This window comes from Diabrotica virgifera, chromosome 1, assembly GCF_917563875.1.
Source record: "Diabrotica virgifera virgifera chromosome 1, PGI_DIABVI_V3a".
NCBI classification, from domain to species: Eukaryota; Metazoa; Arthropoda; class Insecta; order Coleoptera; family Chrysomelidae; genus Diabrotica; species Diabrotica virgifera.
In genome coordinates this window covers 164903391-164918294 of record NC_065443.1, presented here as the reverse complement: position 1 = coordinate 164918294, position 14904 = coordinate 164903391, and positions in this window count along the sequence as shown.

Here is a 14904-nt window from a genome sequence, read left to right as displayed (position 1 = left end):
ATATGATTTTCTGACGGATTCTTCTATTTTTTTAATTCTATTCTCGAAATTCGTTTTATCTTTAACAATTTTATCCTTTAACTCCGCCACTGTGTTTTCTAGGAGCGATAATTTCTCTTCAATTGTTTTGACAATAGCAATGGTAACGTTATCTATTAAAGTTTTTGTGAATGTTTCACTATTTATGGTTTTACTTACAGCGTTGTTTACTGCTTTTTCAATTAGTCCAGGAACCGAAGCATTTCACCTCGCAATTTTTACAGAATGGATCGATTTGCTTGAAAATTTGAGAATAAGTAGTGGATAGTTCAAGGATCAAAATCTATATGATGCCGAAAGGCGCTTTTACCATGGGGTCGGTTGCCACCCCATCTTAGGGGTGGAAATTTTTTATTATATTTTGACTGCTAAAGTTGATAAAAACATTCATTCTAAGCAAAAAATGTTCTATACATTTGTTTGATAAAATTAATACTTTTCGATTTATTCCCTATCGAAAATGTTAGTTTTATATAGAAAAATCAATGTTTTTCGATATATATTCATTTACCATTCACTCAATTTTTGCCGTAGAAAAAATTTTTTCAAACCATATTCTTGGGAATTATATAACCAACAATTTCATATAAAAACATTTTTTCGTATATCTGATGCTAATCTTTCTATTTTGAAGAAAATTGCATTTTTTACCAAACTACAAAAAGTCGTTATTCGCTTTTAACTCTAGTTTTTTAAAAACTAATCATTCTAAACCAGTCAAACTTTTAAAATCTATTAGTAATACATAAATAAAGAAGAATTAATAAGGCCAATGACTAAAAGCAAAGCTACCTTACATTATTATGCTTCCAATTGGATTTCCTTTTTTTTTTGTGAAAAAAATATATTGATTTTTTAACCGTAACCTTTTTAATTTTTATCTTAGAAAGTTTGTTAAAAACTAATTTTGTAGGTTTTTCCAAGATCTATAAGACTGTTAATACCAAATCCTTTTAAAATACTCAGTCGCAAAAAGTGGTGACTTTGAAAGGGTTGGTAAAGGTGATTTTTGCATGTTATTACAAGTTTTAATTGTCAATAGCTCACTCAATTTTTACTGTAGAGAAAATTTTTGCAAACCATGTTCTTGGGAATTAAATAAGCTACAAGTTTATATTTAAATATTTTTTTGTATCTCTGATGATAATCTTTCTATTCGGAAGAAAAGGGAATTTTTTATCAAACTTCAAAAATTCGATATTTGCTTTTGACTCCATTTTTTTTAAAACTAATCATTCTAAACCAGTTACACTTCTAGAACCTATTAATAATACATAATTAAAGAAGACGAAATAAGGTCAATGACTAATTTTAATCAGGGTGGTGATTAGGGGTTTGCTTTCGATCACTTTTTCGCTGAAAAATATAGGGTCTGACATTCTTTTCATTATAAGCCGCCTAATTTTTGAGCTAAAGACTTTTTTTATTTCTGAAGATATATATTTTTAAATACTTCAGATTAGTTTAAACAAGTGATCCTCGAAAAATGCATAGTTTTCCCGTCTTTTGACTTTGAAACTACAATATTTAGCATTTGCCAAAGAAGACCTAACATATAATAAAGTATAGCTCGATTACTATTGGTCTTAAAGAAAATTAAAAAAAAACGGTTTTGTTGATTTTTTCATAAGGTACGTTTTTGTTAAGCAAAGTTGTTTTGATAAAACAAAAACTTTTTGAGTTATTTGCAGAAAACTGATTAAAAACATTAATTTTTTTAATATAAAACCAACACTTTCGATAGCGAATAAATAGAAAACTATTAATTTTATCAAAAAAATGTATAGAACATTTTTTGCTTAGAATGAATGTTTTTACCAACTTTTGCGGTTAAAATATAATAAAAAATTTTCACCCCCGACATGGGGTGGCAACCACCCCCATGGTAAAAGCGCCTTTTGGCATCATATAGATTTTGATCCTTGGACTATCCACTACTTATTCTCAAATTTTCAAGTAAATCGATCCATTCTGTAAAAATTGCGAGGTTTTGTCCTATTTTAAGCTTCATTACTTGGACTAAATCTCTTCTCTAGATTCACGAGTCAGAACCATTTTTAATTTAAATATTACTAAATCCACGAGGAAAATAAACTTCCTGTAGCTGGCTGTATACCATAAATCACAAAAATACCAACTTTTTTGTAAAAGGTATATATTAAAATACCCTAAATAAGGGTCACAATACAAAACGTTTTCGGATTAAGGAATCCATCATCAGTGTTTAAAAGCCAAAATTTGCATGCCTGAGCCACCAAAATGTATAGGGTAAAAACCCTTTAAATGTAAATCATAAAGTTATTTTACATATTTATATAAAATTCATCGGATGTTATAGATAAACCTGGATGTTACCCAGGGCAACACAGGACTCTCCCCATGTGGTTGGAACTTTTTTTGGAGGAAACCTCACATATTGGATTTCAATGGCCAACTCACACACAACTTTCACATTCAAACAGTTGGCCATTGAAATCCAATATGTGAGGTTTCCTCCAAAAAAAGTTCCAACCACGTGTCGAGAGTCCTGTGTTGCCCTGGGTAACATCCAGGTTTATCTATAACATCCGATAAATTTTATATAAATATGTAAAATAACTTTATGATTTACATTTAAAGGGTTTTTACCCTATACATTTTGGTGGCTCAGGCATGCAAATTTTGACTTTTAAACACTGATGATGGATTCCTTAATCCGAAAACGTTTTGTATTGTGAGCCTTATTTAGGGTATTTTAATATATACCTTTTACAAAAACTTGGTATTTTTTTTAAATATTACTATTAGGACACAACTTAGTAACACTTTGACTTAATTTTGTAATTTGTTTTACAATATTTCCTTTGATATTTGAGAGAATTTCGGGACCGCACTTTCAACACAACTTACTCTAGACTTGCCATAGGCGTCGATGAATTGAATATTGGTTCCTGGCTTAGCACGTTTCTGATGTTTTCGTTCCTTTCCCCGTCCATTTTCGTCTTTCCAGCTATTTTTCTTAGCTGCTTCATTTCTGCTGCATTTATAGCACTTTCATGTCTTTTATTTGTGACTAATGTCTCGCTTGCATATAGAAGAGTTGGTATTGTGATTGTATTATATACATGTATTTTTGTTTCCTGGCTGATTCCCCTTTCTCCCAGTATCGTATTATTAATCGCATAGTATATTTTCGTAGCTTTCTTTGTCCTATTTGCAATTTCTAGGTCTAGCTTTCCGTCATTTGATATTATCGTGCCCAGGTACTCGTAGGCCGTCACCCTCTCCAATTCTTGTCCTCTACAGAACACTCGTGTTTCGCCTCCAATCTCCTGCTCCTGCTGACCTATTTTCATCGTCTTGCATTTACTGATCTTTATTTCTAATTTCATTTTCTCTATTTCCTCAGTCCATACATCAATTAGTCGTTGCATCTTTCTCGGGTTGTTTGCTATGAGAACGACGTCGTCCGCATACAGTAACCATTCTATCATAACTGGTGTTAGGTGTGCGTAGTGTGTAGCCTATTATTGTTTTTCACTGATTTGTCCTTATTTTTACATTTTTAAATAATTGATCCATAATTATGACGAATAGGAGTGGGCTTAGTCTAACTTTGATGGACCTGTATTAGTATTATATGAAATGAATATTCTTTCTCATGCATCAAATCAATTCTAACTCTATTCATTTTGGTGGGGGAGCCCAAGCGCGGATTTTTGCAGTTACTCGAGCGCGTCAGATTATCACATGGGGAGAAACCTTGTACCCTGTAAATGTACCTCTACCATATTCTGGCTCTTAATACAGGGGAGTTCGTTAAGGGGGCGGGGTCCGAAAAATAAATTAATCCCTTCAAAAGCTCGAAATCGTCAGATTAAGATAAGGTAAGTTAAGTACATGCAAAAGAGTGCATATTTCAAAAATCTGACGATTTGAGCCGGGCGTAAGGAAATGGGTGAGTCCCAAAATTTCACAAGAAAAAAGCGCGAATATTTCGCGAAATGAACGTCAGATTGAAAAACTAAAAAATATACCTAATGTGTTTAATATTTTTCAAAAACCTATCGAATGATACCAAACACGACCCCCCACGGAGAGGGGTAGGGGATAAATTTAAAATTTTTAATACGAACCCCGCGATATTTCGCGAAATGAACGTCATATCGAAAAACTGTAAAATACACGTATTCCATATTTTTGAAAAATCTATCTAATGGCACCAAACACGACCCTTCACGGGGGTGGGGGCGGCGGGAATTTAAAATCCAATGGAAAATTAAATTAAAAAAATTAAAGTCCCCCACTCTATGGAAAACTTAACTTAACTTTTTTTGGTTTTAGGACCTACTGTTCATAACCCAATAGGTCCCCATAACGCTCGAGTAACTACAAATTTAGCATACTTTCCTCCCCTACTATTTGTATTAATTTTGATATTTTCTTATTATTCTATTAATTCTGATTGTTTATTATTTTTATCTGGAAGGATGCATCAGGTTTTACAATCTCTTTATGTATTTTATTAAAAATCGTTATTCCGTCCACTATTATTGGTGGCGGTAGCTTTACTTTTTTTGTGTTAACTTCTTTTATATTTGAGACTTCTTATTGAGGGGAGAGAAAAATCAATTTTCATTTTCTTACTTTTCCGTATCCTTCGCTAAATCTTGTTCATCGGTCCAAAAAAAAAGTATTCAATATTTTTTAAGGTTCTTGTTTTTAAATGAGACTTTACCACAAACAGTGTAGCCTTTAAAATTAAAGACTACACTCTCCTAAATATGCTTTCTGTGAATAGCTTCTCATATTTTTTTGTTTTTTAAATTTAAATGTCAGTTTCTTCCTTATTCATGACCCTATAACGAAGTAACACCGATAACATCTTTTTAAAACCCCTTTCACACTTCAGACACACAAAAACAACACTCAACAATCTACATCTTTATTCAAATTAAAAAAGCAACCGCGCAATTCTTGTGCGTTTTCTCAAAACGAAACGACCACCTCGAAGAATGGTTCAAGCTGCGTCCCATTATCGCTATATTATTCTTTGAAATCTAATCGAGGGACCATCTGAGTCTTCAATAGGGCACGAGTGGGGTGAGCAAAAAAGGTGCAAAGGGTTATAGAGTAAGACAACAAATTGGTGGATACCACATGTAGAGATTTCTAACGGTAGCGAGTTATCGAGATTTTTGATGACTAGGAAGTGTCAAAATGTTTCATTTATCAAATACATAATAAAATAAGTAGATAACATACAAAACAGCGACTGTTTAAAAAAGACAATTCACTTTTTGTGTTGAATATTTTGTTTATATACAGTGAGCTCGTAAAGTTTGGAATAAATTTATTTTTTCGTGAATGGCAATTTTGGAGATAAATCCCGGAACAGGTCGATTTTTATTTTTAAATTATGATTTTTTGACATATACAGGGTGTCCAGAAACTCTCCTGACAAACGAAGACCGGAGATTCCTTAGATAATTTTATGACAATTTAACTCAATTCAAGTTTTTTAAATATACCTCCAGAACGCTTCTATTTAGAAAAACGAAAACTGGTACGCCTATTTATCTACAATAGATAAATTGCTTACATCAATTGCTAATTTCTTTTACCTGCAGGTTCTAGGCGTCTGTTTTGGGTAGGGCAACGGTTATTTTATCGCATAACTTTTTTTCTATAACTTTCAAACATTTTTGACACTGGATTATTAAATTGTAAGGTATTCTAGTACTAAAAGGTATCCTTGAAAAATCGAAAAATCGATTTCATATTTTTCGTTTTTTGAATTTGAAAAAAAAATTGAAAATAGTTAAAAAACGGTGCTTTCTTCCGACTTAAAGCAAGAGTATCTTTGAGTACTATGGCATATAAAGTGTTGTCCAACGTATTGTACAAAAGACTTCTCCCCTACGCTGAAGAAATAGTAGGAGGATATCAGTGTTGTTTCCGTCCTAATAAATCAACCACGGACCAGATATTTACAGTGAGGCAGATCCTTGAAAAAACCCTAGAGTTCGGCGTCGACACCCACCACTATTCGTGGACTTCAAAGTCGCATACGACTCAGTTGATAGAGGTAAACTTCTACTTGGTATGGTAGAATTTAAAATACCGCTTCATCTTGTCCAATTAACTGAACTTACGCTTACAGGAGCAGAGAGCGTGGTAAAGATCCAGAACGATTTCTCAAGACCCTTCCATTTCAAAAATGGACTAAGACAGGGCGATGGACTATCGTGTCTCTTATTTAACCTGGCATTAGAAAAAATAATTCGAGAGTCTGAAATTAATACGAATGGTACTATCTTATCAGTACAAATTGTCGGATACGTAGATGATGTACAAGAATTCATCTGTACTCAGTAGATATATCTTAAAAACACCCTGTAATTATCTTCGATAATTACTTTCAGTTATTTATGTCATCATAACAATATTACAACCTTCATTCGATTATATAAATATTGTTAGCCCAGATCACGATTCAACTAATAATTGCAGAGTCAATTATAAACACTTTTCATGGTCGATGCTGAATAGGCATTTCTAAAAATATAAACAGTAAAACTATAACAAGGGAATTCATAATATTATATTAGACATTCGTCATTCTATTTTGGGGATCAGACGTAATATTTCCACATTAAAGATAGTGTCTCTTTCTACACGAGATGTTCTTTGGGTGCGGTGCTACCAGCTTATACTCATGTGAGTGTAAATAAACCAACTCAACAAGTAAAGTCGTATCAATTATTCCACCCCTCGGATAAGGGATAACCACCCTCACCGGGAGAAGATAGCCTTAGTGCCCAGGGCGGTCATATGGCGATCCTGGCAGGATCGCCATGTAATATATGTGGAATGCAATGGTAACTAAAGTGGTTCTAATCTTCAGGTTCTTTTCAATGTTAAGTAGTTAAGGGAGAATAAACTTGGTGTTCGTCGAGGTAAGATGTTTCATTCTCCCTTAACTACTTAACATTGAAAAGAACCTGAAGATTAGAACCACTTTAGTTACCATTGCATTCCACATATATTACAATGACAATGACATCATAGGTAGATCTAAAAAATCTCTGACTGAAGCATTTCGGTCGTTAAGAGCATCTGCACAGAGAATAGGGCTAAATATAAATGTTCAAAAGACCAAATATATGTGTTGCACTAGGTCAACCAACCCGACACCTACAAGAATAATCATTGACGACCTAGAACTGGAGGGTGTCGACACCTTCATATACCTAATCTCGCTGCTAACTAAAGATAACAATGTCAATGAAGAAATTGAAAGAAGAATAGTGCTCGCCAATAAGTGCTACTATGTCTTAAGAAAACAGATGACCTCAAAAATACCTAGAAAAATTAAATTGACTGTCTACAAAACACTAATAAGACCAGTGCTAACATTTGGCTCAGAAACTTGGTCACTTACTCAGAATGACCAAGAACTGCTCAAACGTTTTGAGCGAAAAATTCTGATATTAAATATATAAAAATTAAGACGAATATATGGTGGCATAAAATAACAAGGTTTGTAGCGCAGGCGTTACAATTTTGAGTTGTATAGAAATTTTGGAGAACCTGACGTTTTACAATTCATAAAGGTAGCACGCCTTAGATAGATAGGTCATGTAATCAGACGAGAGGAAGATGCCATAGTCAGAAAAGTTTTTGACCGAAGAGGGCCGATAGGACAACGAGCAAGAGGAAGACCGAGACTTAGGTACCAAGACAACATAGAAACTGATTTAAAATCTATTGGAATTAGAGCATGGAGAAGAGTTGCCAGAGACAGGGCGAATGGAGGATTGTTCTGAAGAACGCTTTGGCTCATAAAGAGCTGTAACGCCACTGATGATGATGATGATCTTTGAGTACTAGAATACCTCACAATTTAATAATCCAATGTCAAAAATTCTTAAAGGTTAAAGACAAAAAGTTATGTGATAAAATAACCGTTGCCCTACCCATAACCGACGACTATGACTAGTAATCGAAGTTCGAAATTGATGAAATCAGTTTACCTCTGGAAAATAAATAAACGTACTAGTTTTCGTTCTCCTAAATAGAAACGTTCTGGAGGCATTTAAAAAAACTAATAACAAGGCTCCATCTTCAAAGAGCTCTAGCTCTCTTAGGAAGCATTTTCGGACTAGGTGAATTGAATTAAATTGTCTTAAAATTATCTAAGGAATATCCTGTCTTCGTTTGTTAGTAGAGTTTCTGGACACCCTGTATATCATACTAGTGACCTCATCCATCTGTGCGTGATGACGTAATCGATGATTTTTTAAATAAGAATAGAGGTCGTGTCAGAGCCCATTTAAAAGGTTTTTCAGTTCTGTGTTCAGTAATATAAACATTAACATAATTATGTATACAGGGTGTCCAACAATTTTTTTGAATTAAATTAATGGACACAAAAGGAAGAATGTATGTAATTTATTTAATTTGAAATACATTTAACTGCTGTCAGAAAACATCAAAAAATGTTTATTTGACAAATAAATATAGTTTCCCGCTTAAATTCAATGCTAAAGCTGCCACCCATCTGCCTCTTGGCAGTTTGGACGTTTAATTTAAGCGAAAAGTCATGTTTATTTTTCAAATAAACATTCTTCTGTTTGCTGGCAGCAGTAAATTAAAATTAAATAAATTACATACATTCTTCTTTTGGTGTCAATTAATTTAATACAAAAACATTTTTGGACACCCTGTATAAATCATAATGTTGATGTTGATATTAGTGAATATATAATTGAATAACTTTTCATATGAGCTATCACACGACTCCTATTCTCCTTAAAAAAAGCATGGATTACGTCATCACGCCCAGGTGGATGATATCACTAGTATGATATACGTACCCATATGCCAAAAAATCGTAATAAATGGACCTGTTTCTGGATTTATTTCCAAAATCGTTAATTCATGAAAAAATGAATTTATTATTCCATCTTTTACGTGCTCACTGTATAAGGTAAAATAGATCTAAACAGTGGCGTAGCCAGTGATTATAAATAGTATTGTAAGTTATTAATCTTGCTAAATTGTAGTTATTAATCAATGGCGTAGCTGACAGGGCCGCAAGGCGGGGGGCCCCGACGTTAGGAGGGGCCCCTTAAAGCTTCATACTTTTACTTTCTTTAAATTAGGGACCAAAACATATTTTCCTAATAAGCATCAAAATAGGGAATTTGGAAGGAAGTAATGAAGCTAATTGACGTAACTCTTATACCCCTCCGGGTGCAATTTAGCGTTTCGTAGACATGTTGGTAATTTAGATGAAAGCGAATCCCAAAAAGGTAATTTTTTGTCGGTGTTTTTTTACTAGCTCAATATGATCCTGTTTCAGCTAAATTAATCGATAAAAATAATAACTTAAAAACAAATTACTTGAACCCCCAAATACAAAACGAAGTTATATTTTTTTTTATTTACATAAGTACCTCGACAACTATGGCCATTGGTACAAGAACACTAACATTAAATACATAATTAAATAACGAAAACATATAATAATTATATAACTTTAACTAATGACTATGGTGTCCACAACAGGAGCTAAAAGTTGGAGTCGTAAGTCCCCCTCGAAGGGCCTCCAACTTCCAGCATGCAAGAGGCTACTCAATTCACCCCCGGCCTGTTGGGTCCTCGTCCATTTCCACGGTATGGACGGCTCTGCAGGATCGCTGCTACGCCTCAGCCCTGCAGGCCTAAGGCAATGGGAAATGCACTTAGGGCCTTAATAAAGGCCAGTGCAGGGGTTTCTTACATTTATAAAACCTAAAAATAAAATTACTCCTACTCGAAGAGTTGTACTGAGTTCTGACCACAACAGAACTCAGTACAGTTCTTACACTAAGAACTAAAGGCTGCTTCTCTGTTAGCGTTTGGCTGGTTCTGAAAAGAACCAAGCCAAAGCTATTACTTTCTTACATTTTAAAATGAAGACCTAAAAGAAAAGACACTACTACTAACTAAACTAGTGAGAAATAAAACGACTTCTTTAGCTGGTAAAGACCCCAGACCACAGAGTCAGGGTAAGGCAAGTGCAGCGCCCCAGGCTGACGGGCCAAGCCCGTGCAGGCCGGAGGACAACTGCGGACTGAGATGTCGAGGTTACTACTACTATCATTGTTTGATTTGCGTGTATAGATATAATGCTATGTAGAAATGCGATCAATGATTGTCCCCGTTTAGGATTTTGTCCTCTTCAGGGTTTGTAGTGAATGTGAAATGTTGGCAGCAAAAGCAAACAGTCCGAAAAACACACTGGGGCAAGCGCCGTATCCTGGTGTTTTTTGGATCCTGGGTTATGCCGGACGGTGGTGTCCAGAAGGCTAAGAAGTCAACAGAGAAGAAAGTTTGATGGATTGTTGTTGGTTCCATAGACATTTATGTGTACTGTCCGTGCTTTGCTCTCGACCAGTCTCCCTAGAAACCATTGTACAACGACAGGCAAACCTGCGTCCCTCGTCGGCGGTCAGGAGGTGGATTTGAGCGCGGCGTGGACAGTGTGCGTTCGAGTGGAGAAAATAGTTGCGGCTATTTTCTTGGGACGAACAGGTATAATTGTGCAATGAAGTTGGGAAACCGCAAAAAACCAACTTCTCCCTGTTCGGGGTAGGGAAGAGGAAATGTTAAAGGTGGGTACGGTAGGCTAACGGGGTAGCCTTGAGGATGTTTTCGTACTCTACCGGGAGTTCGTCAATGCATGTTTGCATTAGAGCAGACGGTAAATGAATCTTTTTGTGTTTGGGCTTTCGGTAGAGTACGTGGCCGGAAGATGAACAGGAACATTTGAGAGTTTCTTGTGTGTCGGAGGGGGGATCGTTGATTACTTTGATTGTGAAGTTCCTGTTCAGAGAGTTTATTCTCTCGGTGATTTTGGGGATGTTTGAAATGTTATGGATTTCGTTTGAGGGATATCTCCAGTGCTCGTAGTTGCATACACGCAAGATTCTACGTTCCGCTCGCAACAACCTCTCTTGTTTTGCTCTTGTGCAAAGAGTGTAGAGACATGACTTGTACTCCATTACGGGTCGAATAAAGGTCTTGTAAGTGTGGATGAGAGTCTTCTTGTGTGTCTTGCCAATTCGTCCAGAGAGAGGGTAGAGAAGTTGTAACAAAAATAAGAAAACTTCTGTTGGAGTGAAAGTAAAAAGAAAGATATACTCCAACAGAAGTAAGGCGCCAGTGTAACAAAAAGAAGAAAACTTCTGTTGGAGTGAAAGTAAAAAGAAAGATATACTCCAACAGAAGTAAGGAAAAAAAAGAAGAAAAGACTAGGTAACTAAATAGTTGTGGCTGAAAAGAAGGGGTGAAGTAAGAAAAGGATGTAGTGGCTTCTACGTTGAGAAGCCGCAATATGAAAAATACTACTAAAGTGCAGTAGTACTGAAGAAAGGGGAATTAGAAGGGATAATAAGTAGACGTGGGAAGAGACAGAGGCAAACTGAATAGAGTTGGCTAGCAAGAGATGCAAGAAAACCACTTGACACTCAAGGATGGATACGGCTCGTTTGCATGCCTGTCGAAGAACAGTAGCTCTATTATATAGATAGTAATAATGACTAAAATATGAAATAATAAAATAAGAATAATGTACTGAAGAGGAATGAAGATGAATAATTTCTAAAGACGAACAAGATAAATAAATCTAACAAATCATGGGCGCCATGAAAATGATCTTCGATCATTCTCCCAGGTATCTTATACTGCTGTCAGATATTAAATATATCAAACCTGTAATAATGAACATAAAGGAATAATAAAAATAAATGATATACAAAATAAATAAACATATTTATTAAAAATAACTACCAGATTTTTAACAATCTCTGAGTTAAGCAAGTTCATATTATGCTGTGACTCTAAAATGACATAAGTTATACAAGAAGATATATATATTTTAAAGATAACAACAATAATGTTATCTGTTACAAACTTAAATATAAGTACCTCTTACTAACATATAGGGTACAAAATTACATAAGTCTTCTACCAAATGGTTATAGTACGCCTGCTACGTACAACTAAAGGAAACCGACGAAGATGAAAATAATACAAATAAATAGGCCCAAGCCTCACTAAGAGAAAATACAATACTGAATAAAGCAAAATTAAATATACAAATGAATAAACGTTATAGAAGTGAAGTTAAGAAAAATACCGACAAAATGACCTAAATTAACCGAGCAAATGCAATGAAATAAAGTAACGACGAAGTAACCGAACAAACGAAATAAAGCGAATAAATACAATATTTGGGAAACAAGCAAGTAATGTTACAAAATAAATTTACCCGAATTACATAAACCAATATCAAAGCAATAATAAAGTATTAAAAACCTAATTTTCTCTAGGCTTATTCCTGTGCACAAGAAGTTACCGTAGATACAAAGTTTGGGAACCAAATAATCTAATATACAAATACATATGTCAAAAAAAAACAGAGGTAACCTAAATCTGGAAAAAAAAACATAGTGTATTTAACAGATAGTCTGAAATATAAAAAAAACCAATAGTTACTAAAACTCCTCACTAAATGTTCCCAAACGAGGTTGCGGTTGCATCCTAGAAAATGAGCATCACTATGATGCACCTCCATGCCCCCCCCGTAGGCCCAGGTGGCAGGACGAAAAGGAGCTGGAATGTCCCCCAAAAAGCTTGTTCCCAAAACATACTCCCAGTTTGACTTGGCGGTAGCTGCAATAAGGTCAAGGTGGCTTCCCTAGGTAGTCAAGGTGGGTACGACATCACATGAGGGTTAGTTTTCTTCCAAACGGCTAAAAACATATACTTCGTTTGATTTCTCATATAAACCGGTAAACAAAAGTAAAGAGAAGAAGAAATAATCGAGGAAAACTTTTTAGAAGCAATAACATAAAAAAACAACCATTAAAAATGGAACAAAAACTAATCTCAGGTAACCTTGAACTATTTTGAGTTTGAAAACATGAACAAATAATGGCATTGCATTTGAAATAGGAATATAAAATATGACTTATCTGAAATAACATGAGATTAAGATAGTAATAGCCATCTACATACATTTTATATACCTTAATGAAATGGTATTGAACCAGACAAAGATAGTTACATGACAATTTATAGATATATTGGACATGAAAATTTATAGATATATTGGATGTTCAATCGGTTTAAAACGTACAGAGAAATGGTAATTATTTCCAATATTAATTTGAGGACTTCAAAAATGTTTGGTTATGTAAAACCAAAAACCCCATTAATATAAAGATCGATATAAAGATAATATAAAGATCGAAATAATCTACATCCTTCACCTAAGGGACTGGCTAAGAACATTTAACAATGAACCAACTATTTCATATATTCAAGGTTAACTAAAAAACATTAGTAGAAAAAACGATTTACCGGTTAATTTTTTATTCCTCTTCCACTGATGGTACTCCCATCCTTACTCCAGGAAACCCGTACTCCAGGAAACAAGTGGTGGTAACTTTTTACTATACTTCCAAACTTAGTTGAAATAAAAATTAATTTCGAAGAAATTAACCGCCATTTACGGTACTAACCACCAACACCAACCTGTCAACCTCGCAGCCACCGGCCAAGTGCCTCTCATTCCTCCCACAGTCAGCGAGGAAAACGTCAAACTCTCACGGAACACGAATTAAACGACAAGGAACGGTTCAACAACTATGTTCCGTACAGTGTGACGTCACATGAGAAGTCCTTTACGATAAATTAAAGAATTTAAATGGGAGGTCAAGAGAAAATAATTATTTTTTTAAAAATAATTACAGCGCTAAAAGTGATAATATAACGGGTGGACCGTTACAATCCCCTCCTACTCGGGAAAAAAAAAATTTTTTAACCAAAAAAAATTTTTTTTTTTTTTAAACTTCAAAATATTAACAACTAAATTTACAATAGTCTAACAATCCACGTTGATTCGCAAGATTACTTCTAAATATAAACTAATGGTCAAGGAAAAATAAATCAATACATGACTCAAACTCATACTAAAATGTTACTATGTTACTCTCTGCTACCAAATATTAACATATATTGCTCAAAAGTCAAAACAAAACTAAATATTGTACTTAAGTTCATAATAATAACTGAGTGTCGAATTGGGCACTAAAACCAAAATTGAACTATCCATGGACATCAGATTTATAAAGGGTATATCCAAGAACGGAACAACCAGGAAAAGGTGTGAGCCAATTCGAACCATATCAAAAGTAAATGTACCAAAGTGAATAAAAAAAATCAGTAACTAAAATAGGTAAAGAATTGAACACTTTATCCAAAACTGAACTAACAATGGACACCAGATTCATAATAGTATATCCAGAGAAGAACAATCAGGAAGATTTATGGAACAATTCTCACTAATGTCAAATAATACCAATAATAAACATACCAAAGGAATCCAAAACTCAATAACCAAAATAAATGTGGAATCGGACACTTAATCCAAAGTCGGACTATCAGTGGACACCAGATTCATAAAAGGCATATCCAAAGAAGAACGACCAGGCAAATTTATGGACCAATTCACACCAATACTAAACCACATAAACAGATCAGGTCTACGTACACCCACATCCGGTGATACGAACCTATCCAACCAAATACACAAAATAAATGAAGAATCGGACACTTATCCAGAATCGGACTATCAATGGACACCAGATTTATATAAGAGTATATCCAAAGAAGAACGATCAGGCAAATTTATGGACCAATTCTTACTAATACTAAATAAACTAAATTATTGGATCCAATGGTAACTAATACTGCACAAAATAAATAAATTAGGTCTACATACACCCTCATCCGGTAATATGAACCTATCCAAACTAAGTAATCAAAATAAGT